The following is a 25,614-nucleotide window of genomic DNA, read 5'->3' as shown; positions in this document are numbered from 1 at the left end:
AAGTCCAAATGTCCATGCTATAAAGGAAAGAATATGATATGACATGTTAGGCAGCATTGCACATCAAAAATTCGGTTTTTATCACTTACCTACTCTAGGACGAGCAGGAGTTAAGCTTGGGGATGCTGATACGTCTCCAACGTATCTATAATTTTTTATTGTTCCATGTTGTTATATTATCAATCTTGGATGTTTTATAATCATTTTATAGTCATTTTATATCATTTTTTGGTACTAACCTATTGACATAGTGCCAAGTGCCAGTTGTTGTTTTCTGCATGTTTTTTTACTTCGCAGGAAATCAATACCAAACGGATTCCAAATGCAACGAAACTTCACAGAGATTTTGTATGGACCAGAAGACACCCAATGGGCCAAGGCTGCGCCTGGGGGGTGCTCCGAGGGGAGCACAACCCACCAGGGTGCGCCAGGAGGCCCAGGCGCGCCCTGGTGGGTTGTGCCCACCTCGGGTGCCCCTCGGACCGCCTCTTTGCTCTATAAATACCCCAATATTCCAGAAACCCTAGGGGAGTCGACGAAAATCAATTCCAGCCGCCGTAGAGTCGAGAACTACCAGATCCAATCTAGACACCATCACGGAGGGGTTCACCACTTCCATTGGTGCCTCTCCGATGATGCGTGAGTAGTCCTTTGTAGACCTAAGGGTCCGTAGTTAGTAGCGAGATGGATTCCTCTCTCTCGTTTGATTCTCAATACAGTGGTCTCTTGGAGATCCATATGATGTAACTCTTTTTGCGGTGTGTTTGTTGGGATCTGATGAACTTTGAGTGTATGATTAGTTATACCTTTTTTATATCCATGAAAGTTATTTGAGTTTCTTTGATATCTTATATGCATGATTGCTTATGTCCTCGTATTTCTTCTCCGATATTTGGGTTTTGTTTGGCCAACTTGATCTATTTATCTTGCAATGGGAAGAGGTGCTTTGTAGTGGGTTCGATCTTACGGTGGTTGATCCCATTGACAGAAGGGGAACCGACACGTATGTGTCGTTGCTACTAAGGATAAAATGATGGGGTCTATTTCTACATAAATAGATCTTGTCTACATCATGTCATCGTTCTTATTGCATTACTTCGTTTCTCCATGGACTTAACACACTAGATGCATGCTGGATAGCGGTCGATGTGTGGAGTAATAGTAGTAGATGCAGGCACGAGTCGGTGTACTAATCTTGGACGTGATGCCTATATAATGATCATTGACTGGATATCGTCATGGTTATTTGAAGTTCTATCATTTGCCCAACAGTAATTTGTTTACCCACCGTTTGCTATTTTTCTCGAGAGAAGCCACTAGTGAAACCTACGGCCCCCGGGTCTCTTTCTCATATTATTTGCCTTTGCGATGTATTTTCCTTTGCTTTTATTTTCAGATCTACTAAACCAAAAATACAAAAATACCTTGCTGCAATTTATTCTTATTATTTTATTTGGTGTTCGATCTATCAATCTATTACAACTTTCTCCCGTCCACGTGTCAATTTCTGGCGCCGTTACCCGAAAGGGATTGACAACCCCTTTAACTAGTCGGGCTGCGAGTGGTTGTTATTTGTGTGCAAGTGATGTTTACGTTGTGTTGCTTGGTTCTCTTACTGGTTCGATAACCTTGGTTTCATTACTGAGGGAAATACCTACCGCTGCTGTGTTGCATCACCCCTTCCTCTTTGGGGAAATACCGGCGTAGTCCTAGCAGACATCAATTGTTCATTCGGGATTTAAACACATCACACACCACCGTACCCATACATATTTTTGGGCCGCATGCAGTGTATACGGGGTCTTCGACCGACCATGTCTCCCTCGTGCGGTTTTTTGTGATGACACGCATATCTATGGGCTCCCCGAGTGTATATATATCATCCCTTTGACCGATAATGAGGGGTATGTGTTGGCCATGAATGGATTCCTCCTCGTTCGTGTTAGGGCCGGTCACCGTCACATGTCGCTCAACCAAAGCTCGAGCTCGTGAGTTGTCAGGATTCCCTCCCACATGCTCGGATTGCTGGGTTCGACTTACATCATACTCTGCGTATCTCGTCCTTAACTACCTTCCCTTCATGGTGTTGGAGAACGTAGTATTTCAAAATTTTGCCTACGATCACAGAAGATCTATCTAGAAGAAGTATAGCAACGAGAGGGGAGAGTGTGTCCAAGTACCCTCGTAGATCGAAAGCGGAAGCGTTAAGTAACGGGGTAGATGTAGTCGAACGGCTTCGCGGTCCAACCGATCAAGTACCGAACGCACGACACCTCCGCGATCTGCACACGTTCAGCTCGGTGACGTCCCTCGAACTCTAGATCTACCTGAGGCCGAGGAAGAGTTCCATCAGCACGACGGCGTGGTGACGGTGATGATGAAGTTACCAGTGCAGGGCTTCGTCTAAGCACTACGAGGATATGACCGAGGTGTAAAATTGTGGAGGGGGGCACCGCACATGGCTAAAGATCAACTTGTGTGTCTATGGGGTGCCCCCTCCCCCGTATATAAAGGAGGGAGGAGGGGAGGGTCGGCCGGCCCCTAGGGCGCGCCCCAAGAGGGGAATCCTACTAGGACTCCAAGTCCTAGTAGGAATCCACCAAGAGGGAGAGAGGGGGAAGGAAATGAAGAGGGGGAAGGGAAGGAAAGGGGGGTGCGCGCTCCCTTCCCCTAGTCCAATTCGGACCCAAGGGAGGCGCGCGGCCAGCCCCTTCTGGCCCTTCCTCTCTTCCCACTAAGGCCCATAGAAGCCCATTAGTTCTCCCAGGGGTTCCGGTAACACCTTCCGGCACTCCAGTTTTATCCGAAACTCTCCGAAACACTTCCGGTGTCCGAACAACATGGTCGAATATATCAATCTTTATGTCTCGACCATTTCGAGACTCCTCTTCATGTCCGTGATCACATACGGGATTCTGAACAACCTTTGGTACATCAAATCACATAAACTCATAATACCAATCGTCATCGAACGTTAAGCGTGTGGACCCTACGGGTTCGAGAACTATGTAGACATGACTGAGACACCTCTCCGGTCAATAACCAATAGTGGAACCTGGATGCTCACATTGGCTCCTACATATTCTATGAAGATCTTTATCGGTCAAACCGCACAACAATATACGTTGTTCCCTTTGTCATCGGTATGTTACTTGCCCGAGATTCGATCGTTGGTATCACCATACCTAGTTCAATCTCATTACCGGCAAGTCTCTTTACTCGTTCCGTAATGCATCATCCCACAACTAACTCATTAGTCTCATTGCTTGCAAGGCTTATTGTGATGTGCATTACCGAGAGGGCCCAGAGATACCTCTCCGACAATCGGAGTGACAAATCCTAATCTTGATCTATGCCAACTCAACAAACACCATCGGAGACACCTGTAGAGCATCTTTATAATCACCCAGTTACGTTGTGACGTTTGATAGCACACTAAGTGTTCCTCCAGTATTCGGGAGTTGCATAATCTCATAGCCAGAGGAACATGTATAAGTCATGATGAAAGCAATAGCAACAAACTAAACGATCATAGTGCTAAGCTAACGGATGGGTCTTGTCCATCACATCATTCTCTAATGATGTGATCCCGTTCATCAAATGACAACACATGTCTATGGCTAGGAAACACAACCATCTTTGATAAACAAGCTAGTCAAGTAGAGGCATACTAGGGACACTCTGTTTGTCTATGTATTCACACATGTACTAAGTTTCCGGTTAATACAATTCTAGCATGAATAATAAACATTTATCATGATACAAGAAAATGTAAATAACAACTTTATTATTGCCTCTAGGGCACATTTCCTTCACATGGTTGTTGTCCGTATCGAGAGGTAGGCACCACATCTAAATTGTACATTATTCTATATTGAAAACACACATCACCCCTTCCCAACGTACATCATTTTGGGTGGCATGCAAGAGGTGCTGGTTTTGTGGTCCCTCTCATGCGATTTTTATGATGGTTCAATCTATTGGCCCAAGCGGTTTATCGACAACGACAACTGTCGTTTGACCAAACGATAGATTCATTGGTTCGTCTTATTGTAGGTCATGGCGACATGCATGTATGACCAAAGTATCGATCATTATGTGCATCCGCCCCGCTGACACGAAGTGGGAGGTGGTGGGCCAAGCATCCTAGCTAGGTACGACATTATGTCATTATAGATATATATATATATATATATCCAAGGGTGCTATCGGTTTTGCGAGGCAGGTGCCACCAAAGTTATGCATTGTGTATTTAAAGTTTTAAACATCCCCAATATTCCTACATATGTTTGGCCACTTCCAGGTGGTTCTTGACTTCTGGCCCCTCTCATCGATCTTCGACGACGCGCCCAACGATGGGCCCGCGTGGTCAAAGTTGTGCATTGGAATTTTGAACATCACAGACCACCCTTTTCACTCATATATATTTGGGCCACATGCTGGTGTGGCTGTCTTATGACCCTTTCTAAGGTTTTTTCTGCTACAAAAACTATGTTGACGCTCAACGGACACGGGTATAATATCTTAACCGTGTGCGATACAAGTGCGCTGTGAATCACCACGCCTGCGCAAGCGCGAGAAAAGGTGGAGGTACTGGCTCAACCGTGTGTGATGCAAGTGCGCTGTAAAATCACCACGACCGTGCAAACGCAAGCAAAGGGTGGAGGTACTGGCTTAACCGTGTGCGATGCAAGTGCGCTGTAAAATCACCACCTATGCAAGCTAAAGGCAGGTAAGTTTATTTGGAAATTAGGACGAACCGTGTGCGGTAGACCAGCTAGCTAGAAATATAAAAACAAACTACCCGCCTTGAGCGTTGCAAAAATCGGCGGTTCCGCCACTCTTCCTTATTATCGTACACGCATGTTGTTATTGGACCATGCGCAATCTTGGGCACTCCTGCCCCGCATCAATTCCTTTACCCAAATTTTAGTAGCCGCCATACTTCAACCGTCGCCCACACTCCTCCAGCACCGACCTTATAGTAAAATTGCAGTAGCCGAGGCATTTGAACCGTTGCCCTCCCTCATCCACCACCATCTCCACCAACCATTACTAAAAATTTCAGTAGCCGCGGCGTATACTCAAACACCCCCCCTCCACAATGCCCCACCTGCCCCCTCCCCCCTCGAACCCTAGCTCGCGGCCGCCGCCGGCGCCGCGGCCAACCCCTGCCGGTCTTCCTGTTCCTCCTAGCTTAGATAATAAAGTTCAGGTTACCCAGCGATTCCCATACCGTCGTGCCACTCCCCTGAGTTTTTAGATGAGGCCAAGAAGAGGGTTATCATGGCCTCTCCAGCGGACGTTGGCGAGGTGGCCGCCGTTCGCCCCAACCTGTCGATCCTGGAGCAACACGTCGCCACGGGAGCTAGCGAAGACGTTGACTATGTTGCCATGCCGAATGCTTCATGCCAGCAGGCTAGCGTATTAGTGTATCTCAGGAAAGCTGGCTATGACATCGAGCTTGTCCACAGCAACGGCTTCACGTGGGCCATGTCACAGGTTAAGTGTCCATCCGCAACCCCTCTGGTTCGACCACTGTCGATCTCTTCGACGGCCCTGCCGCTGATATCCTCCGCCAAGCGGTCAAGGATTTGCGATCTTTATATGCCATCGAGCCCATTTTGTCATTTCTGAAGGACACGTTCTACGGCGGCGGCTTGGGATCCTCAATTGCCAAGTCAGATCTCATCGACCATGACCACGGCCACGAGGAGGGCACCCACGAAGGTTCTTCCAAGGTGAAACAACCCATTTGTGACATCAGAGAGCACACCATGCGTCTGTGCTCTTACAACTAGAAGGATCCCGTCCATGAAATGTGAGGCAACATTCTATCAGCAAATCTTACCTTTTCTAGCTTGCCAACCTGTACCCTTTCTTGTAGTAGCATTTGTCGTGCGGTGCTTTAACTGTGCCATGTTTAATTATTTCAGTTATGCAAAAATGTATTGTTCAATAGGGCTATGTGATGTTTAAGTGTGAATTTTCCACTTCAGTTTCACGAATGGCTATATTTGGTTGTTTATAGTGAGTAGATGCCTTGTTTATCTATATTTGGTTGTTAGGTTGGTTGGAGTGAGCATTTTTCCAGTTACCGAGCGGATGCCTTGTTTATATGTATTTGGTTCTTAGTTTGGTTGCAGTGAGCATTTGTCCAGTTATCAACCAGATGCCTTGTTTATCTGTTTTTGGTTGTTAGGTTGCTTCTTTAAAATTTGTCCAGTTATCAAGCAGATGCCTTGTTTATCTGTATCTGCTTGTTAGGTTTGTTACAGTGAGCATTTGTCTAGTTTTCAAGCATATGCCCTGTTTATCTGTATTTTCTTGTTACGTTGGTTGCAGTGAGACTCTGTCCAGTTTTCAATGGCGATATTTGGTTGTTATACTGGTCATTTATGCCTTGTTTATTTCAGTCATTCACAATGTGTTGTTCATTATGTGCAAGTCGGAATTGTGCCGCTCGACTACATTAATACCAGTTTGAACAGCTATATTTGGTTCTAGTTATTCCTGGTGTAGTTAACACATGCCCTTTATTTCGGTTTTACACATTTATCCAGTGTGATGTTTAAGCATTAACTACGTTCTATTCATTTTCAACAATACCAGTTTGAATTGCAATATTTAATGGCTGTTAAGCCTCCTGTCGGTAACATTGCCTTCCATTTTATATCTGCTTTAACAGCATGCTGAAACCAACGCATTCAAGCTATCATTTGGAGATGATGTTGTTTACCTTTTCTATATTTGTTTGATGTTAAGGTTGTGTACTTATCATGCCTTTCCACTACTTATGCAGGACAACAACGGGAGTGGCCACCATTTTCCGCCGAGGTTAGCTTCATCCCTCGGCTTGTATTCCCCCCGTCGTTCCATAATGTAGTGCATATAGATCCAGGCATGGACACTTGTTAGCTTCTAATATTGACTTGTTGCATGTAGGTACATACGCCCTTGGCAAGGATACACGCATCGACCCTTTTTGCGTATGTGGCAATGAGATATTCATGAACAAGCATCAAGTGAGGAAACTGATAAGGATTATTAGCAAAAAGATACAAATGGTGGCAAGCAAATTATTTGTTTATGCTCTATCCAACACAACCGTGAGCTGTAGGATGGTAACTACAAACTCTGCAGCCTTCTCTTTTTACTGCCCATAATGAGTTGTTAGACAACAATGTCTGAATCTTTTTCGTTCGAAGTGGTTCTAGAAGCAGTTCACTCAAGATTACCTCGCAAAGTACATGATTGGTGGACACGCAATTAAGGTTAAAGTATTTCATCCAGACTACAACGAGCATCGAGAAGTCGTAATGAAGACAGTGAAGCATGGACGGGCAGCCATCACAAGGGGTTGGCCTAGAGTCGTGCGTGCATTACGCATGGAGGAGGGCACAATATGGGCATTCCGCTTCACCTTCTCCAGCAACCAGAATGTCTTTCGCCTCTCTCTTTATAGTCTTTAGTACAACTGTGGTTCATCATTCTTTACTTGGTGTCTCTATAGATCTTCAGTATATGTACCCGTGCATCGAATTATGCATTCGTGGTTGAACCTATATTTGTAATAAACATGGTTGGATATGAAATAAGTGATTCCTACTTTCAAATTCAAAACATGTGATTTTTAAATTAGGGATTACATTGCACACGGTTTGCGAAAGCGAAACGTCTGCGATAGACGTGGAGATCAGAAACGTTTCTAGGATCCACTATGTGTGCGATCAATCTCCACTGCACACACGACATCCTCTGGAAAACTGTTTGCGTGAGGCCACCTTGTGCAAACATTTACCACATAAAAATAGTGTGTGATGGACGGCCTTTGCCACACAGTTTCTTCTATGCACCGTGTGTGATGCATTCAATAACGCAAACGATAAAATTGTTAATATCGTGTGCAATGGCAATGCTATCACAAACGGTTTAACAGGGAAAATTGTGTGTGATGTACCTGTGAACAGAAACGTTTTCCTTGGAGCGACTGTGTGGGATGTACATATGAACGGAAACGTTTAGCGGGGACTGACTGTGTGGGATGTACTTGCGATCGGAAACAATTTCGCCTGTATAACTGTATTTTTAGCTCTACTATACGTAATACCATATTTGAGTGCTCGCCGGTCACACACGACCTCATTTTGTCGAGCGTGTGTGCCAGGAGGGCATATCCCCGACGGTTTCTGGGTCATGTGGGAAGGACCCCCTATCGCCGTCACTCACTTGGGGACTATTCGGAACGCCATCGCGGAAAGGGGTTAAAAACCGTTTGTATAGCACCGACGCGTACCAGTGGAAAATGAAAGTATTCCCTATGCCTCAGCCATAGGTTCTATTATGTATGCCATGATGTGTACTAGACCTGATGTGTGCCTTGCCATAAGTTTGGCAGGGAGGTACCAAAGTAATCCAAGAGTGGATCACCTGACAGCGGTCAAGAATATCCTGAAGTACTTGAAAAGGACCAAGGATATGTTTCTTGTTTATGGAGGTGACGAAGAGCTTGCCGTAAAGGGTTACATCGATGATAGCTTCGACACAAATCCGGATGACTCTAAGTCACAAACTGGATACGTATTTATATTGAATGGTGGAGCTGTCAGTTGGTGCAGTTCCAAGCAGAGCGTCATCGCGGGATCTATAGGTGAAGCGGAGTACATAGCTACTTCGGAAGAAGCACATGAAGGAGTCTGGATGAAGGAGTTCATATCCGATCTGGGTGTAATACCCAGTGCATCGTGTCCAATGACAAACTTTTGTGACAACACTGGAGCAACTGCCTTAGCGAAGGAATCCAGGTTTCACAAGAGAACCAAACACATCAAGAGACGCTTCAACTCTATTCGTAAAAAGGTCAAGGATGTAGTCATAGAAATTTGCAAAATACATACGGATCTGAATGTGGCAAACCCGTTGACTAAACCTCTTCCACGGGAAAAACATGATTAGCACCAAGACTTCATGGGTGTTAGATTCATTACTTTGTAATGTAGAATATTGAATCTAATGCAAGTGGGAGACTGTTGGAAATATGCCCTAGAGGAAATAATAAAGTGATTATTATTATATTTCCTTAGTCATGGTAAAAGTTTATTATTCATGCTAGAATTGTATTGACCGGAAACTTAAATACATGTGTGGATACATAAACAAATACTGTATCCCTAGTAAGCCTCTACTAGACTAGCTCGTTGATCAAGAGATGATTAAGGTTTCCTAACCATAGACATGTGTTGTCACTTGATAACGGGATCACATCATTAGGAGAAAGATGTGATGGACAAGACCCATCCGTTAGCATAGCATATGATCGATCAGTTTATTTCTATCGCTTTCTTAATGTCAAATACATATTCTTTGACCATGAGATCATGCAACTCCCGGATACCGGAGGAATACCTTGTGTGATATGAAACGTCACAACATAACTGGGTGATCATAAAGATGCTCTACAGGTATCTCCGAAGGTGTCTGTTGAGTGGCATGGATCGAGATTGGGATTTGTCACTCCATGTATCAGAGAGGTATCTCTGGGCCCTCTCGGTAATACAGCAACACAAGAAGCTTGCAAGCAAAGTGACTTAGGAGTTATTTATGTGATGATGTATTACGAAATGAGTAAAGAGACTTTCCGGTAACGAGATTGAACTAGGTATGGAGATACCGACGATCGAATCTCGGGCAAGTAACATACCTACAGACAAAGGGAATTTTTGTATGTTGTCATAAAGGTTTGATCGATAAAAATCTTTGTAGAATATGTAGGAACCAATATGGGCATCTAGGTCCCGCTATTGGTTACTGGCTGGAGAGGCATCTCTGTCATGTCTACATCATTCTCGAACCCGTAAGGTCCGCACGCTTAATGTTTGTTGACGATATAGTATTATATGAGTTATCTGAGTTGGTGACTGAATGTTGCTCGGAGTCCTGGATGAGATCACGGACATGACGAGGAGCTCCGTCCACATGTAAAGATTGATATATAGGACGATGCTATTTGGTCACCTGAAAGGTTCCAGAATGTACCAGGTAATCATCGGATCACCGGAAGGGGTTCCTGGAGGCCCTGGAAGGTAAATGTGCCATATGGGCCAAACGACAGGAGCACACCACCCCACAAGGGGCTGGCGCACCCCTCCTCTGGCTGCAGGCCTTGGGAGAAAAGGAAGGAGGGGAGTCGGCCTTCCCTCTCCTTCCCTTTCCTCCCCCCCGAGCAAATAAGGAAGGGGGCGCCATAGGGCAGGTGCCCAAGGGGGCTGGCGGCCACCCTTGGGGCTCACCTTAGCTGCCTCCCCTCCCACCACCTATATATATATATATGAGAGGGAGGGGCGCCACACACCCACGACAATCCCCAAGCCGTGTGCGGTGCCCCTCTCCCCGGTTTCATCCCACCTTCAAGTTTTTTGCAGTGCACGGCGAAGCCCTGCGGGAACCAGTTCACCACCACCGTCATCACGCCATCGTGCTGCCGGAACTCATCTACTACTTCGCCTCTCTTGCTTGATCAAGAACTCGAGGACGTCATTGAGCTGAACGTGTGCTGAATGTGGAGGTGTCGTACGTTTGGTACTTGATCGGTTGGATCGTGAAGGTGTACGACTACATCAACCGCGTTGATAAAGGCTTCCGCTTAACGGTCTACGATGTACATAGACATACTCTCCCCTCTCGTAGCTATGCATCTCCATGGATAAATCTTGCGTGTGCATAGAAATTTTTTGTTTTCCATGCAACGTTCCCCAACAGGAAGTAGGTTAAGGAGGTGTTTGTGGGCCCCACAGCCCATCACGGCGCGCCCTAGAGTCTAGTGAGCACCACCTTCATCTTCTGGTGTACTCTAGAAGCTTCCAGGGTCACTTATCACCAGAAAAAAATCTCCAAAAAGTTTCGTGGCATTTGGACTTCATTTGGTATTGATATTCTGCAAAGTAAAAAAACAAGAAAAAATACAGCAATTGGCACTGGGCACTAGGTTAATAGGTTAGTCCCAAAAAATGATATAAAGTTGCTAGTAAAAGTATGTAAAACACCAAGATTGATACTTTACCAACATGGAATAATCAAAAATTATAGATATGTGATGTCTACTACACAACCTTCTTCTTGTAGACGTTGTTGGGCCTCCAAGTGCAGAGGTTTGTAGGACAGTAGCAAATTTCCCTCAAGTGGATGACCTAAGGTTTATCAATCCATGGGAGGCGTAGGTTGAAGATGGTCTCTCTCAAACAACCCTGCAACCAAATAACAAAGAGTCTCTTGCGTCCCCAACACACCCAATACAATGGTAAAATGTATAGGTGCACTAGTTCAGCGAAGAGATGGTGATACAAGTGCAATATGGATGGTAGATATAGGTTTTTGTAATCTGAAAATATAAAAACAGCAAGGTAACTAATGATAAAAGTGAGCCTAAACGGTATTTCAATGCTAGGAAACAAGTCCTAGGGTTCATACTTTCACTAGTGCAAGTTCTCTCAACAATAATAACATAATTGCGTCATATAACTATCCCTCAACATGCAACAAAGAGTCACTCCAAAGTCACTAATAGCGGAGAACAAACGAAGAGATTATGGTAGGGTACGAAACCACCTCAAAGTTATTCTTTCCGATCAATCCATTGGGCTATTCCTATAAGTGTCACAAACAGCCCTAGAGTTCATAGTAAAATAACACCTTAAGACACACATCAACCAAAACCCTAATGTCACCTAGATACTCCAATGTCACCTCAAGTATCCGTGGGTATGATTATACGATATGCATCACACAATCTCAAATTCATCTATTCAACCAACACCTATAACCTCAAAGAGTGCCCCAAAGTTTCTACCGGAGATTCAAGACGAAAACGTGTGCCAACCCCTATGCATAGGTTCATGGGCGGAACCCGCAACTTGATCACCAAAACATACATGTCGGGTGCTAGGTGTGACATATGCCAATGGGTGGCTTATCATTGTGGGAGCCAGTAAAACATCGCCGGTGCCTGGAAATGGGATGAGGCGAAGACATGCACACCGGCGGATCTTACCCAGGTTCGGGGCTCTCCGTGGAGATAACACCCCTAGTCCTGCTCTGCGGGGTCTCCGCATGATCACTAGATCAATACAAGTAGCTACAAGTGCTCCTTGAGCTGTTTGGCTAGAGGAAGAAGAAGGGCAAGGCTAACTCTCCTTTTCTCTCTATGTGGTGTGTGGAATTCTATGAGATCAACCTTTGCATGCGTGTCCCGGGGGGTTTATATAGGCCTACCCCCAGGGGTACAATGGTAATCCAGCTGGGCGCGGGTTCCAGCCGTCAGTGTCTATGTTCGCCGGCTTCTCCGCCGGTCATAGGGGCCCGCCGACTGGTGGGTCCCGCCGGCTGCCAGCCTCTTGGCCGGCAGGCCGGCCCCACTACTTGGGGGCTTTGTCGGCGGCTGGTTACTGTTGCGTCGCCTCTGATGACGAGGGCTTTGTCGAGGTAAGCGTGGCTACAGTGTCACCGCCTTGCGAGCTCTCCTTGTAGCCTTACCTCGTCTTGTCTCCTTAATGGGGCGCATGCTTTGAGGGAGGGAGGTAGCCGGCTATTGGGAGCCGGCCACATCCCTGGCCGACTAGAGGAGGCCAGGCCGTCTTCAGATGTCTCTCTGGCAAAGGGGCCCGCCGCCCACGGGCCGTACTGGCACCTGTCGTGGGTGACATCGAGGCCAACATGGCTACTGTGCCGCGCCGGACGGGGGATGGCTGGCCCGTACGGCGCCCTGTGGCCATGCCTGTTCCGGGATTTGGGGGTAGTGAGCTGTACTGTGGCCACGCCCCATCCTATCGCCATTACATGGGTACAGTCTTAGTAGGTGCAGTCTTGGCCGGCTTTCTTCATGGCCGGCTTCTGGGAGTCGGTCCTCTTGGGGCCGGCTCCCTGGAGTCGGCTATCTCGTATCTTTCTTGGGGGAGGTTTCTGAGGCTGGGTCGCCTTCTGGGAGTCGGCCCTGGGGATAGCCGGCCGGGGGAAGGCGGCCCTATGCTTTGTATGCTTGAAGGCCTGAACGACCTGATAATTTTTCGAAGAGCCAGGGGGAGTCGGTTAGGCTACCCGTGGCCATTTACTCCGATAGTAGTCCCCGAAGCTGGTTGGGCTTCGAGGCTGAGAGGAGGTCGAGAAGCTCGGTCAGCTTCTTATCTCGACGAGCCAGCAGATGGGAGCCGGCTTCGGTTGGGCGCGCCATCTTGGCGAAATTTTTAAAGTCGGAAGGCGGGAGTCTGTTGGCGCGTGCGCCGGGCTGCGGGCCAGCCGCTCGCCGCCTGCGAACCATGTGGCGTCCCTTGGCTAAAAAGAGCCTGCCAACCCACGCGCGCGACAAGACGTCACCGTAGGCCGAGGGCCCACCACTCCTATGCCTAGGCCCAGGCGCGGATTCTTTGCGGCCCAAAGCCGTCCGCACGTCTTCCGACGGCGGTTTCCGCACGCCGTTAGGGCTTAATAATCGCGGGACGTGGGGGAGTGGGCGCAGTTAATCCCACGTTCCTCCCCACGCCTCGCCTCCTCGGCTTCGCCGCACGAGGCTATAAGTAGGGGGAGGAGGGGGAAGCGGCAGACGCTCGCACGCTCCTCTCCTCTCCGCCATCTTCTTCCTCCTGCTTTCCCTTGCAGCAGCGCCTCCCCGCCGCGCCGTCCCACCATTCTTCACTGCGCCCCACAGCTCTGCCGCCGCAGGGCCGTGCTTTCTCCGCCGCTGCATTCTTCCTCGCTACCTTCTCGCCACCATGCAGTACGGCGGGGACTGGGACGGCTCCAACGTCCACATGGACCACATCGAGTTCCTCCGCAAGACGCGGCGGTTGCTCGGCACGGACCAGGTGCGGGTCCGCCTCGCGCCTGCGAAGGAGATCACGCCGGAGCCGGAGGAAGGCGAGCGGGTAGTCTTCCGCTCGCATTTCCTGCGCGGCATCGGCTTGCCGGCGAGCGCTTTCTTCCGCTCCTTCCTCGACTTCTATCAACTCCAGCCGCACCACCTCACCCCGAACACGGTGGTGCTCCTGTCCGCCTTCGTCACCTTGTGTGAAGGCTTCCGTGGCGTTCTCCCCACCCTCGAGCTCTGGGGGGAGTTCTTCCAATCTAAGCTGGGCACCCGCATGCAGAGCGTGCCGGCCCAGAGCGGCGCCTTCATCGCGATGCGGAGGCCGGTGGCCGACAACCCCTTCCCCATCATCATGTTAATCCAGTCAGTGAAGCGCTGGCAGAAGTCATATTTCTACGTGAAGAACATCGCCCCACAAAGCGACTACGTCAACATGCCGGCTTACGTAGCCGGCCCGCCGGCTGGGAGGCGGCCCCACTGGTCCTATCGGGCCGCGATGCTGACGCCGGCTGGAGCCGCGGCCGTCGCCCGACTGCGGGTGATGATCCAGTCGGAGGGCCTGAATGGGTCTGACTTACTGGCCGCCTTCGTCGCGCCGGGTGCTTCCGCTTCAGAGCCGCCCTCACCTGATCTGTCAGATGAGCGGCCAGCTCGATCCGAGTCGGATGTGCACCAAGGACATGCCGCACGACGAGGTGGCCCACATGGTGAAGTACCTTGCGAACTGCAAGCTCTCCGCAGAGTGGCGGTTTGGCAAGGAGCCATATTCCCGTGCACATCCTCCGCCCATGGTATGTTTTCTTTTTCCTTTTCTTTTCTTAGTTTTGTTGCCGAATTCCTTCTGGCCATCTCTGACCAGTCGGCACGCCTTGGCAGAGCCCTCTCTTTCGACCTGCAGTCGGGTCGGAGGCGGAGCACCGATTCCTCCCCGACCGGGCGGAGCATGACCTGGAGGACCATGACTTGGGGGCGGCCGCCATGGAGGACAACACCGAGGCGGGTGGCGGCAAAGCCGGCGGTGAAGCAGGCGGCTCCGGGCTTGGAGCCAGTTTCGACGACTGGCCGGATGACGATGAGGCGGAAGTCGTCCCACGCCGCCAACCGACGTCTTGCCCCGGCGCGGGTTCCTCCGCCGCGCCGCCTGCTCAGGGGGGCGGGCAGAAGCGCCGTGCCGCGTCGGGCTTGTTCGGGAGCCGGCCGAAGAAGCCCAAGGGTGGGGCGGCGGCGACCAGGCGGGATGAGGCGGCCGTGAAGGCGGCCCGCTTCCGCAAGGTGGTGAAGCAGCCGCAGATGGTGTCGGCGTAAGTGTATATTCCTTTGTACATTCTTTCTTCTTTTCTTGGTGATTTCTGAATCCTTGCCCTTTTCTCAAAAAAAATTAGGCTCCGCTTTCACTCGAGCGGGTTGCTGCCGCCTCCGTCTTTGGATCGCCGGGAGGATCCGGGAGCAACCGCCGCGTGGACCCCCGCGCCGAGCTTTAGGCGGCGACGGAGCGAAAATCGCGGGAGGCGCGAGAGGCGGAGGAGTTGAGGGCGGCACAGGAGGAGGAGGCGGCGAAGGTGCGCGCCGACGCAGCGGCTAAGGCCCAAGCGGAGGCTGCGGCCGCGGCAACAGCGGAGGGGGCCTTGCTAGTCCCCGAGTTCCGAGTCGGCTGCTGAGCAGGCGGCTTGGAACTTCTTGGCGGGCTTTGTTTTGCTATCTTGTTCTCATTCGCTCCTCTGCCTGTCTTGCAGGACTACCACAACCTCCGCGCGGCTGCCTTCAACTCCCAGGCTCGGGAGCTGACCTAGAAGAATGCTGACCTATCTGAGAGCCGGGGTAAGTGCTTCGTCTTTTATCTCACGTGGGGGCGCGTCAGCGCACCCACTGGGTGTAGTCCCCGAGATTCGGGCCGACTGCTGAGCAGTCGGGTCGGATCTTCCTTGACGACTTCTTCCTTATTGCTTCTTTCTTTTCTGCCATCCCTGCAGCGGCCAACGCCAGTCTGAGGGAGCAGCTGGGCGGGGCTTAGGCCGCCCTCCGTGCTAAGGAGGCCGAGTTTGACGCCTTGTCACAGGAGCATGACCGCCTGGCCAAGAGGTTGGCCGACCAGGAGAAGAGCCACAAGGCGGCCCTGAAGGCGGTGCAGGACAGCGAGGCTGCCCTCCAAGCCGAGTATGAGATAGAGGCGGCCAGCTGGGCCGAAGCGAAGCAGACGCTGATCAACGGCTATGGCCAGATCGAAGACTTGGTTGACGGTAGGCCGCCTTCTTCTTCGTCCTTGCTTGCCGCTTGCCGTTTGGCTCATTTTTGACTTGGTGTTTTTCTCTTCTTTCTCTTTCTTTCTTGCGCAGAGTACTTCCCTGGCTACTCTACCGCTGCCAACCAGGTCGTCGAGGCCCACCGTGAGGCACGAAGGCAGGCTGGCGCCGAGATCGCGCCGAACGCTCGCCGGTCGCTGGAGGAGCAGCTCTTGGCGATTCAGGCCCGCCTCCGGCCGGCTCACCGCATGCTCCGCCGGCTTCAGCGTGTTGGGGCGCAGGTGTTGGCCGCTCTCTGGCCTGGTGAGGTGATTCCCCGCACCCCCAGTCGGACTGCCGACTGGCTGGAGGTGGCGGTCGGCCGCTTCGAGGCCTGGAAGGCTTCTGCCGCTCGGTCCGGCGCCAGGCGGGCGCTGGAGTTCGCCAAGGCCTGGTATCCCGAGCTGAGTCTGGACCAGCTGGCCACCTGGCGGCAGGAGGCCGACACGGAGCTGGAGCCGGCGCGGCCGGCTATCATCCAGCGGGCTTCGGCGATTGCCGACTACACCGACACCAGCGCCTTCGCTCCTGAGATGGACGACAACGGCGTTGCCCAGCCGGAGGAGTGGTTCGGGCTGAACTCAGCAGACGGTGAGGACTCGGCGGAGGAGATCGACTCCAGCGATGAGGGCGGGGAAGAGGAGGAGGAGGAGGGTGAAGACGCCGCGCCAGATGGTGGAGCGACCGGTCAGCCTCAGCTTGACCGTGCCTCCAGCAACAAGGCACGCGTGGGCGCACCGCCTGCAGCCAGCGGTGATCACGCTGAGACCCACCAGCCGGCCACTCCTCCAGCCGGTGGCGCCGTCTCCACCGACCAGCCCGGCTCCCCCGCTGCGCCCTTAGTCTAGTCTGCTGCCTCTACTTTCCTGTTTCACCATTCTTGGAACAGTATTTTGTTAAGTTTGCACAATTCCACCCATTGGGGGTGTATTCGAACTATATTGACTGCCGGCCTGTTGGGGGCCTTATGTGTAAATATAATTATGCATGCGTTTGGCTTTCCCTTGTTCTTTGCTTTTCATCCTTCGGCTGTTTCCTTTGCCGCCCTCCCTTGGTTGCCGCCTTCCCAGCCGGACAGCTGCTCTGCAATCTGTGGCTGGGGAAGTGCTTGGGAGGGCAAGTACTCTAGCTTTCTTGGATTATAGCGAAGTGATTGGGAGGCCGGCCAGCCGGCTGTTTTGACAGCCGGTAGGCGTGGTTGGAGGCCGTCTTTGCGTTATATAAGTTCGTTGGTCCTTAGCCGTTTTTCGTGTGGGCATCCTTTCTGCCTTTGGCTCTTGCCAGTCGGACAGTCGGTTCTTCGAGCTGCAACTTTCGACAAGAGATTGCTCGGGTGCCGGCACACTACTTGTCTGACTTTAGGTAGAACTTTTAATATAACTTAAGGCGGCCAGTCTCCGGGCTGACTAGTCGAACCCGGTGCCGGACAAAAAACCAAATGTAATAATACATTCATGAGTATGACACTCATCATTCATAGATAAAGGAGGGCAGTTCCCGAGTGTGCCTCGGGGGGGCCGTTTGTCTCATATTTGAAAAAAGAACGGTAGCATGATACATACTGCTTTCAACTGTAAGATCTTCTCAGGAGGTTTGCGTTCCATGGTCGCTCCGACTCCTTGCCGGAATCATCCCTCTTGCGTGCTCTTGGTTTTTGTGCGTCGATTAAGTAGTAGGAGTCGTTGCCTAGTGCCTTGCTGATGACGAAAGGGCCTTCCCAAGGGGCCGAGAGCTTGTGCTGGCCGGCTGTTCGCTGGATCAGCCGAAGCACAAGGTCGCCCTCTTGGAAGGATCTTGGCTTGACCTTCCGGTTGTGGTAACGGCGCAAACCCTGCTGGTAGATGGCAGACCGGCTGAGTGCTAACAGCCGGCCTTCTTCCAGCAGGTCGACGCCGTCCTCTCGCGCTTCCTTGGCCTCCGCTTCCGTGTACATGGTGACCCGAGGCGAGTCGAACTCGATGTCAGTTGGGATGACGGCCTCGGCACCATATACAAGGAAGAACGGAGTGAAGCCGGTTGACTTGTTTGGGGTAGTACGCAGACTCCAGAGGACAGCCGGCAGCTCGTCGAGCCAGCAGCCGGCCAAGCGCTCCAGTGGTACGACCGGGCGGGGCTTGATGCCGGAGAGGATGAGGCCATTTGCTCGCTCGACCTGGCCGTTTGACTGCGGGTGGGCAACGGACGCTAAGTCCAGTCGGATGCCTTGTGTCACGCAGAAACGTGCCAGTGCTCCTTTGGCGAAGTTTGTGCCGTTGTCGGTGATGATGCTGTGCGGCACGCCATACCAAGTAGTGATGTCGGCAATAAATGTCACGGCCATCGGCCCGTTCAGCTTCTTGATCGGCTTTGCTTCGATCCACTTGGTAAATTTCTCCACGGCGACAAGCAGATGTGTCAAGCCGTCGCGGGCTGTCTTGAATGGGCCCACCATGTCCAGCCCCCAGACGGCAAAGGGCTAGGTGAGGGGGATGGTCTTGAGTGCGGAAGCCGGCAGGTGTTGTTTGGAACTGAAGACTTGGCATCCTTTGCAGCATTTGACTATTTCTTTGGCATCTTCCAAGGCAGTCGGCCAGAAGAAACCGTGGCGGAAGGCTTTGGCCACAAGTGATCTTGAGGCTGCGTGGTGGCCACATTCGCCTTGGTGGATATCCTTGAGGATTGCCACACCCTTTTCTGGCTCGACGCAGCGCTGGAAGACCCCAGTGACGCTACGCTTGACAAGTTCTCTGTTTATTATTGCATATGCTCCGGCTCGGTGTTGCACTAGTCTTGCCGAGATCTCATCAGTCGGCAGCTCTCTGTTGACTAGGAAGTTGAGGATGGGCTGGGCCCATGATGGAGCTGTGACTTCTTCTACTGTTAGTACGGCCACTGTGACTCGGATGGGTGGGTTGGGTGGTGGAGAGTTGGAGTCGGCCACCGCTTCTTGTGTCGCTGTAGTCCCCGGGCCGACTACTGCAGTCCCCAGGCCGGGTTTTGAAGTCCCCGAGCCGGGTGCGACTGCGGCCGTCCCCGGGCCGCTTGCCAAAGTCCCCGAGCCGCCTACTGGGTTCCTCCAGTCGGATCCGGCTGCATCGGGGGCGGGTGGTACGAAGATAGAGTCCGACTCTGGAGACGGCTTGATAGATGGTTTGAGGAGGCGCTAGAGAGAGACACCGGTTGGTATAGCCTGTCGGGTGGAGCCGATCCGTGCCAGGGCATCTGCCTGGTCGTTGTCGGCCCGTGGCACGTGAAGGAACTCGCACCCTTCGAAGTACCCACTGATCTACTTGACGAGGAATCGATAGCTCGCCATGTTTGCATCCTTGGCGTCCCAGTCGCCAGATGACTGCTGGACCACCAAGTCCGAGTCGCCATAACACAGGATCTGGCGTATGCCGAGCTCTTTGGCTAGCCGGAGCCCGTGTATGAGCGCCTCGTATTCTGCCACGTTGTTGGAGGCGGCAAAGTGGATTTGCAGCGTGTATCTGAGCTTGTCGCCTTTGGGAGAGGTGAGGACGATGCCGGCTCCCAAGCCGGTGCGCATCTTGGACCCATCGAAGTGCATCCGCCAATGAGTAGATTCGGAAGCCGGCGGTAGGTACTGGGTCTCGGCCTAGTCGACGAGGAAGTCGGCCAATGCTTGGGACTTGATGGCGGTGCGGGGCTGGTAGAAGATTGTGTAAGGTGCAAGCGCAATGGCCCATTTAGCCACCCGGCCAGATGCATCCCGGCTGCCTATGATCTCGGCAAGCGGGGCGGTGCATACGACCGTGATAGGATGCTCTTGAAAGTAGGGCTTCAGCTTCTTGGTAGCGAAGTACACTCCATAGCACATCTTCTGGTAGTGTGAGTAGTTTTGCTTTGAGCTGGACATTACTTCGCTTAGATAATATACCGGCCTCTAGACTAGCTGGGCTCGGCCTTCTTCTGGGCGCTGGACCACGATGACTGTACTGACCACTCGGCTAGTTGCGGCAATGTAGAGGAGCATGGGCTCCTTCTCAGTCGGCGCCGCCAGGACAGGTGGAGTGGTCAGCATCTTTTTCAACTCATGGAAGGCTTGGTCTGCTTGGTCATTCCACTCGAAATGAGTGGATTTCTTCATGAGTCAGTACATGGGGAGAGCCTTCTCTCCTAGCCGGCTGATAAAGCGGTTTAGGGAGGCCAGGCACCCAGTGAACTTCTGCACGTCTCGCAACTTGGTGGGAATCTCCATTCTCTCAATGGCCTTGATCTTCACAGGGTTGCACTCAATGCCGCGTTCGGAGACCAGAAAGCCTAGAAGCTGGCCGGCTGGTACTCCGAACACGCATTTCTCGGGGTTGAGCTTGATCTGGAATCGGCGCAAGTTGGCAAATGTTTCTTTGAGGTCTTCCAGCAGGGTGCCGCGCTTCTCTGTCTTCATCACAATATCGTCTACGTAGACGTGGGCATTTCTGCCGAGTTGCTTGAGGAGGCATTTCTGCATGCAACGCTGAAAAGTGGCACCGGCATTCCTCAAGCCGAATGTCATAGTCAGGTAACAGAAAGCTCCGAATGGTGTGATGAAGGCAGTCTTCAGGCGGTCTGCTGGGTCCAACTTAATCTGGTGGTATCCTGAGTAGGCATCCAAGAAACTCAACAGCTCGCATCCGATTGTGGAGTCTATCACTTGATCAATCCGTGGCAGAGCAAAAGGATCTTTGGGGCAGGCCTTGTTGAGGCTAGTGTAGTCTATACACATACGCCATTTGTTGTTTTTCTTCAACACCAAGACTGGGATGGCAAGCCACTATGGAAAAAACACTTCCATAATAAAGCCGGCGGCAAGGAGCCGGGCTATCTCTTCTCCTACGATTCTTCTCTTCTCTTCTGACAGTCGGCGGAGAGGCTGCTTGACCGGCTTCGCGTCAGCTCGGACGTGTAACTTGTGCTCGGTGAAATCCTTCGGAACACCCGGCATGTCCTTTGGGGACCATGCAAAGATATCTCGATTCTCACGGAGGAAGTCGATGAGCTCGCCTTCCTATTTACTGTCCAGGTTTGCACCAATGACTGCAAACCTCTCCGGGTTCTCCGGGTCCAGAGGTATCTTCTTCGTCTCCTTGGCCGGCTGGAAGGAGCCCTGAGCATCATATTCCTTGGGGTTGGGGGACAAGGCCGGCTGCTTGCCGGCCATGGCCACAACCCGCTCCAGGATCTTCTTCTCTTCCGCCACTACGAGGGACTCGGCCAGCCGGCTGCTGGCTGCAGCGCACTCGATGGACTTCTTGTAGTCGCCGGCTACAGTGATGATCCCCTTCGATCTCGGCATCTTCATCTTCAGGTAGGCGTAGTGGGGCACAGCCATGAACTTGGCCAGAGCAGGTCGGCCAAGCAAGGCGTGGTAAGGGCTTTCCAGATCCACTACCTCGAACTAGATTGCTTCTCGGCGAAAGTGATCCTTGTCCCCGAAGAGGACATCCATCTTGATCTTGCCGATCGAGGAACAGGACAGGCCGGGTACGATGCCATGGAAAACGGTCCGACTTGGCATGAGTTGCTTCGCCTTGAGGTTCAACTTCTCCATGGTGTCGCGGTACAATATGTTGATACTGCTTCCGCCATCAATCAGAACGCGGGAGAATCGGGCAGCCCGCCTCTCTATTGCGAGGGTGACATCCAACACCAATGCGTAGGAGCCAGGGGACGGCATCACTTCTGGGTGATCGGCCTGGCTCTAGTTGATAGGCCTTTCGGACCAATGCATGAACTCGGGGTTGCTGGAGGCGACTGCGTTGACCTCTTGGTGCTGTCGGTGCCGGCTGCGCTTGTCTTCAACCTGGCTTGTGAAGACGACGTAGGCGGCGTGCTCATCAGGGAACTCATCTTGAATGGCTCCGACTACTGGTCGGGCAACCGGCTGCTGGGGGGCTGGAGGCGGCGGGCCGGGAGGCGGAGGCGGCACCAACCCCTTGCCCTTGGAGATCCGGGTGAGCTAGTGGCACTTTCGGGTCGTGTGGTTGGACGGCTTCGCACCGCTGTGGAACTTACAGGGGGCATCGAGAGTCTGCTCGTAGGAGAAGGCCGGCTGCCAAGCCGGCCTACCGCACTTCTTCTTGGGAGCGGTCCGCTCTTCGGGCTGCTCGTCTTCGACTATGGCCACCTGCCGACTGGTGGAAGGCGGCATAGGGGCCTTGCGCTTGTGGTCGTTCTGGTAGGGGCGCCGATTGGAGTCGCGAGCCGGCGTCTTAGGAGCCGGACCGAGCACCTTCCGAGAGGCGTCCACTCGGAGCTCGGTCTTCATCGAGGAGTCGGCCATGGCGTACTTGTCTGCAATGACCAGCAGCTCGTCGAGGGTAGCCGGCTCATCGCAGAGGAGTCGGTGCTTGAGGAGGGTGCCCTCTCGGTACCCGGTGATGAAGTATTCGATGGCCTGCACCTCGTGCACCCCCTCGTAGGAGTTGCGGAGCTCGGCCCACCGCGTGAGGTAGTCGCGGGTCGATTCGCTGGGCCCTTGGACGCATAAGGAGAGCTGGCGGGGCTTGGGAGGCCGCTTGTACGTGCTGGTGAAGTTGCGGACGAAGACTTCCGTGAAGTCCAGCCAGCTGTTGACGCTGTAGGGCTTGAGGCTGTTGAGCCAGGTGCGTGCCGTGCCTTGCAGCATGAGAGGGACGTACTTCACGGCTACGCGCCTATTGCCGTTCGCAATGCTGACGGCGGTAGAGTAGTCGATGAGCCAATCTTCCGGCTTCACAGAGCCGTTGTACTTGTGCGTGTATCTGGGGAGCGAGAACCCTTTGGGGAAAGGTTCGTCGCGGATGCAGGGGCCAAAGCATGGTGGGACGACATCATCTTCTTCTTCTAGCGCCAGGGATCGAGCTAGGCGGTCGATCCGGTGGCGGGCGTCGTTCTCGCCGACTCCCTTGCGGCGGCCTAGTCGGCCACCGAGAGTCGGATGGGTGATAGGCGGCGGGGTGAGACATCTCTCCCCACGAGGCGGGGGAGGAGGCAGATCGCCTTGGCGCTCCACTGCTCGAGGGCGGCCTTCCGCGTCGCGCTCGATGGTGATTCCCGTCCGGCTGCGGCTAGCAGCCCGTTCCTTGTCCTTCCTTGCGCGGGCGCCGCTCGCAGTCGGCGATTGGGATGTCGCGGCGTGCTCTCGGCGCGGGGAAGGGCTCTCAACGCGGGCGCCGGCTTCGTGCCGTTCTGCGGCCGCATCGATTAGCTGCTGGATGCGCCTTGTCATGTAGGGGAGCGCATCAGCCCCCAGCCCATTCAGCTCATCTGCTGCCGCCTGAGCAGCTCGCAGATTTTCGAGCGGTGTGGCGCAAACGGGGTGGTCCGCCCCCAGCACGCTGGCGATGGCCGCGCCGCGCTTCTTGACGAGGCTGACTCGGCTCGGCCCGTCGTGAGGTGGCGTACCAAAAGCGGCGCGGTCGACTTCGCGCTGGTGGGCCTCGGTGAGGCGTCTCATGTAGGCTATCTTCTGGCCCTCCGTGATGAGGGCGAGGCGGCGTGCCTCCAGGGTCTCGGCGTCGGCATCGGCCGGGATGGGGACGGACAAGTCATGCATCGCCGCTTGTAGGGCGTCGTGGGCGTTCTCGCCCGAGTCGGCGACGTGGCTGATGACCAGCACCTCAGTGACAGCGCTGTTGCCGCTGTCAGCTCGAGGGAGAGGGTCGTCGAAGACTACCACGTCGGAGGGGTAGGCGTCGAACGATGCCGTGTCGGAGTCGACAAGCATCGAGTCGGTGGAGCCGACCGACTCCAAGTCTACAGCAAGCTCGCTGGAGACGTGAAGCTGGTCGAGTAGGCTGACGAGGCGGCTCTCGGGGTAGTCCGTGCCTGCGTCGGACGCGGGCTCGTCGGAGATGCGAGTCTCGCCAAGAAGATCGGCGAGGCAGCTTGCCGCGCAGGCGTCGTCGACGCCTTGCAGCGCGTCGGGGCAAGCGCCGTCGGGCGTAGCAGGCTGGCTGCGCTCGCGGAGGAGAAAAAGGGTTCCCGTCCAGAACAGGTCTCCGGACGACGGTGCACCCGGCCCCACGGTGGGCGCCAAATGTCGGGTGGTAGGTGCGACATATGCCAGTAAAACATCGCCGGTGCCTGGAAACGGGATGAGGCGAAGACATGCACGCCGGCGGATCTTACCCAGGTTCGGGGCTCTCCGTGGAGATAACACCCCTAGTCCTGCTCTGCGGGGTCTCCGCTTGATCACTAGATCAATACAAGTAACTACAAGTGCTCCTTGAGCTGTTTGGCTAGAGGAAGAAGAAGGGCAAGGCTAGCTCTCCTTTTCTCTCTATGTGGTGTGTGGAATTCTATGAGATCAACCCTTTGCATGGGTGTCCCGGGGGGTTTATATAGGCCTACCCCCCAGGGGTACAATGGTAATCCGGCTGGGCGCGGGTCCCAGCCGTCAGTGTCTATGTTCGCCGGCTTCTCCGCCGGTCATTGGGGCCCACCGACTGGTGGGTCCCGCCGGCTGCCGGCCTCTTGGCCGGCAGGCCGGCCCCACTGCTTGGGGGCTTTGTCGGCGGCTGGTTACTGTTGCCTCGCCTCTGATGACGAGGGCTTTGTCGAGGTAAGCGTGGCTACAGTGTCACCGCCTTGCGAGCTCTCACTGTAGCCTTACCTCGTCTTGTCTCCTTAATGGGGCGCATGCTTCGAGGGAGGGAGGTAGCCGGCTATTGGGAGCCGGCCACATCCCTGGCCGACTAGAGGAGGCCAGGCCGTCTTCAGATGTCTCTCTGGCAAAGGGGCCCTCCGCCCACGGGCCGTACTGGCACCTGTCGTGGGTGACATCGAGGCCAACATGGCTACAGTGACGCACCGGACGGGGGATGGCTGGCCCGTACGGCGCCCTGTGGCCATGCCTGTTCTGGGATTCGGGGGTAGTGGGTTGTACTGCGGCCACGCCCCATCCTATCGCCGTTACGTGGGTACAGTCTTAGTAGGTGCAGTCTTGGCCGGCTTTCTTCATGGCCGGCTTCTGGGAGTCGGCTTTCTTCATGGCCGGCTTCTGGGAGTCGGTCCTCTTGGGGCCGGCTCCCTCGAGGCGGCTATCTCGTATCTTTCTTGGGGGAGGTTTCTGAGGCTGGGTCGCCTTCTGGGAGTCGGCCCTGGGGATAGCCGGCCGGGGGAAGGCGGCCCTATGCTTTGTATGCTTGAAGGCCTGAACGGCCTGATAATTTTTCTAAGAGCCAGGGGGAGTCGGTTAGGATACCCGTGGCTATTTACTCCGACAATACATCAAGTGAATCACGTGATATCCCATTGTCACCACAGATACGCACGGCAAGACATACATCAAGTGTTCTCAAATCCTTAAAGACTCAATCCGATAAGATAACTTCAAAGGGAAAACTCAATCCATTACAAGAGAGTAGAGGGGGAGAAACATCATAAGATCCAACTAAAATAGCAAAGCTCGCGATACATCAAGATCGTATCATCTCAAGATCACGAGAGAGAGAGAGAGAGAGAGATCAAACACATAGCTACTGGTACATACCCTCAGCCCCGAGGGTTAACTACTCC

This window comes from Aegilops tauschii, chromosome 3 (genome assembly GCF_002575655.3).
Source record: "Aegilops tauschii subsp. strangulata cultivar AL8/78 chromosome 3, Aet v6.0, whole genome shotgun sequence".
NCBI lineage: Eukaryota > Viridiplantae > Streptophyta > Magnoliopsida > Poales > Poaceae > Aegilops > Aegilops tauschii.
This window is presented reverse-complemented; position numbering follows the sequence as displayed.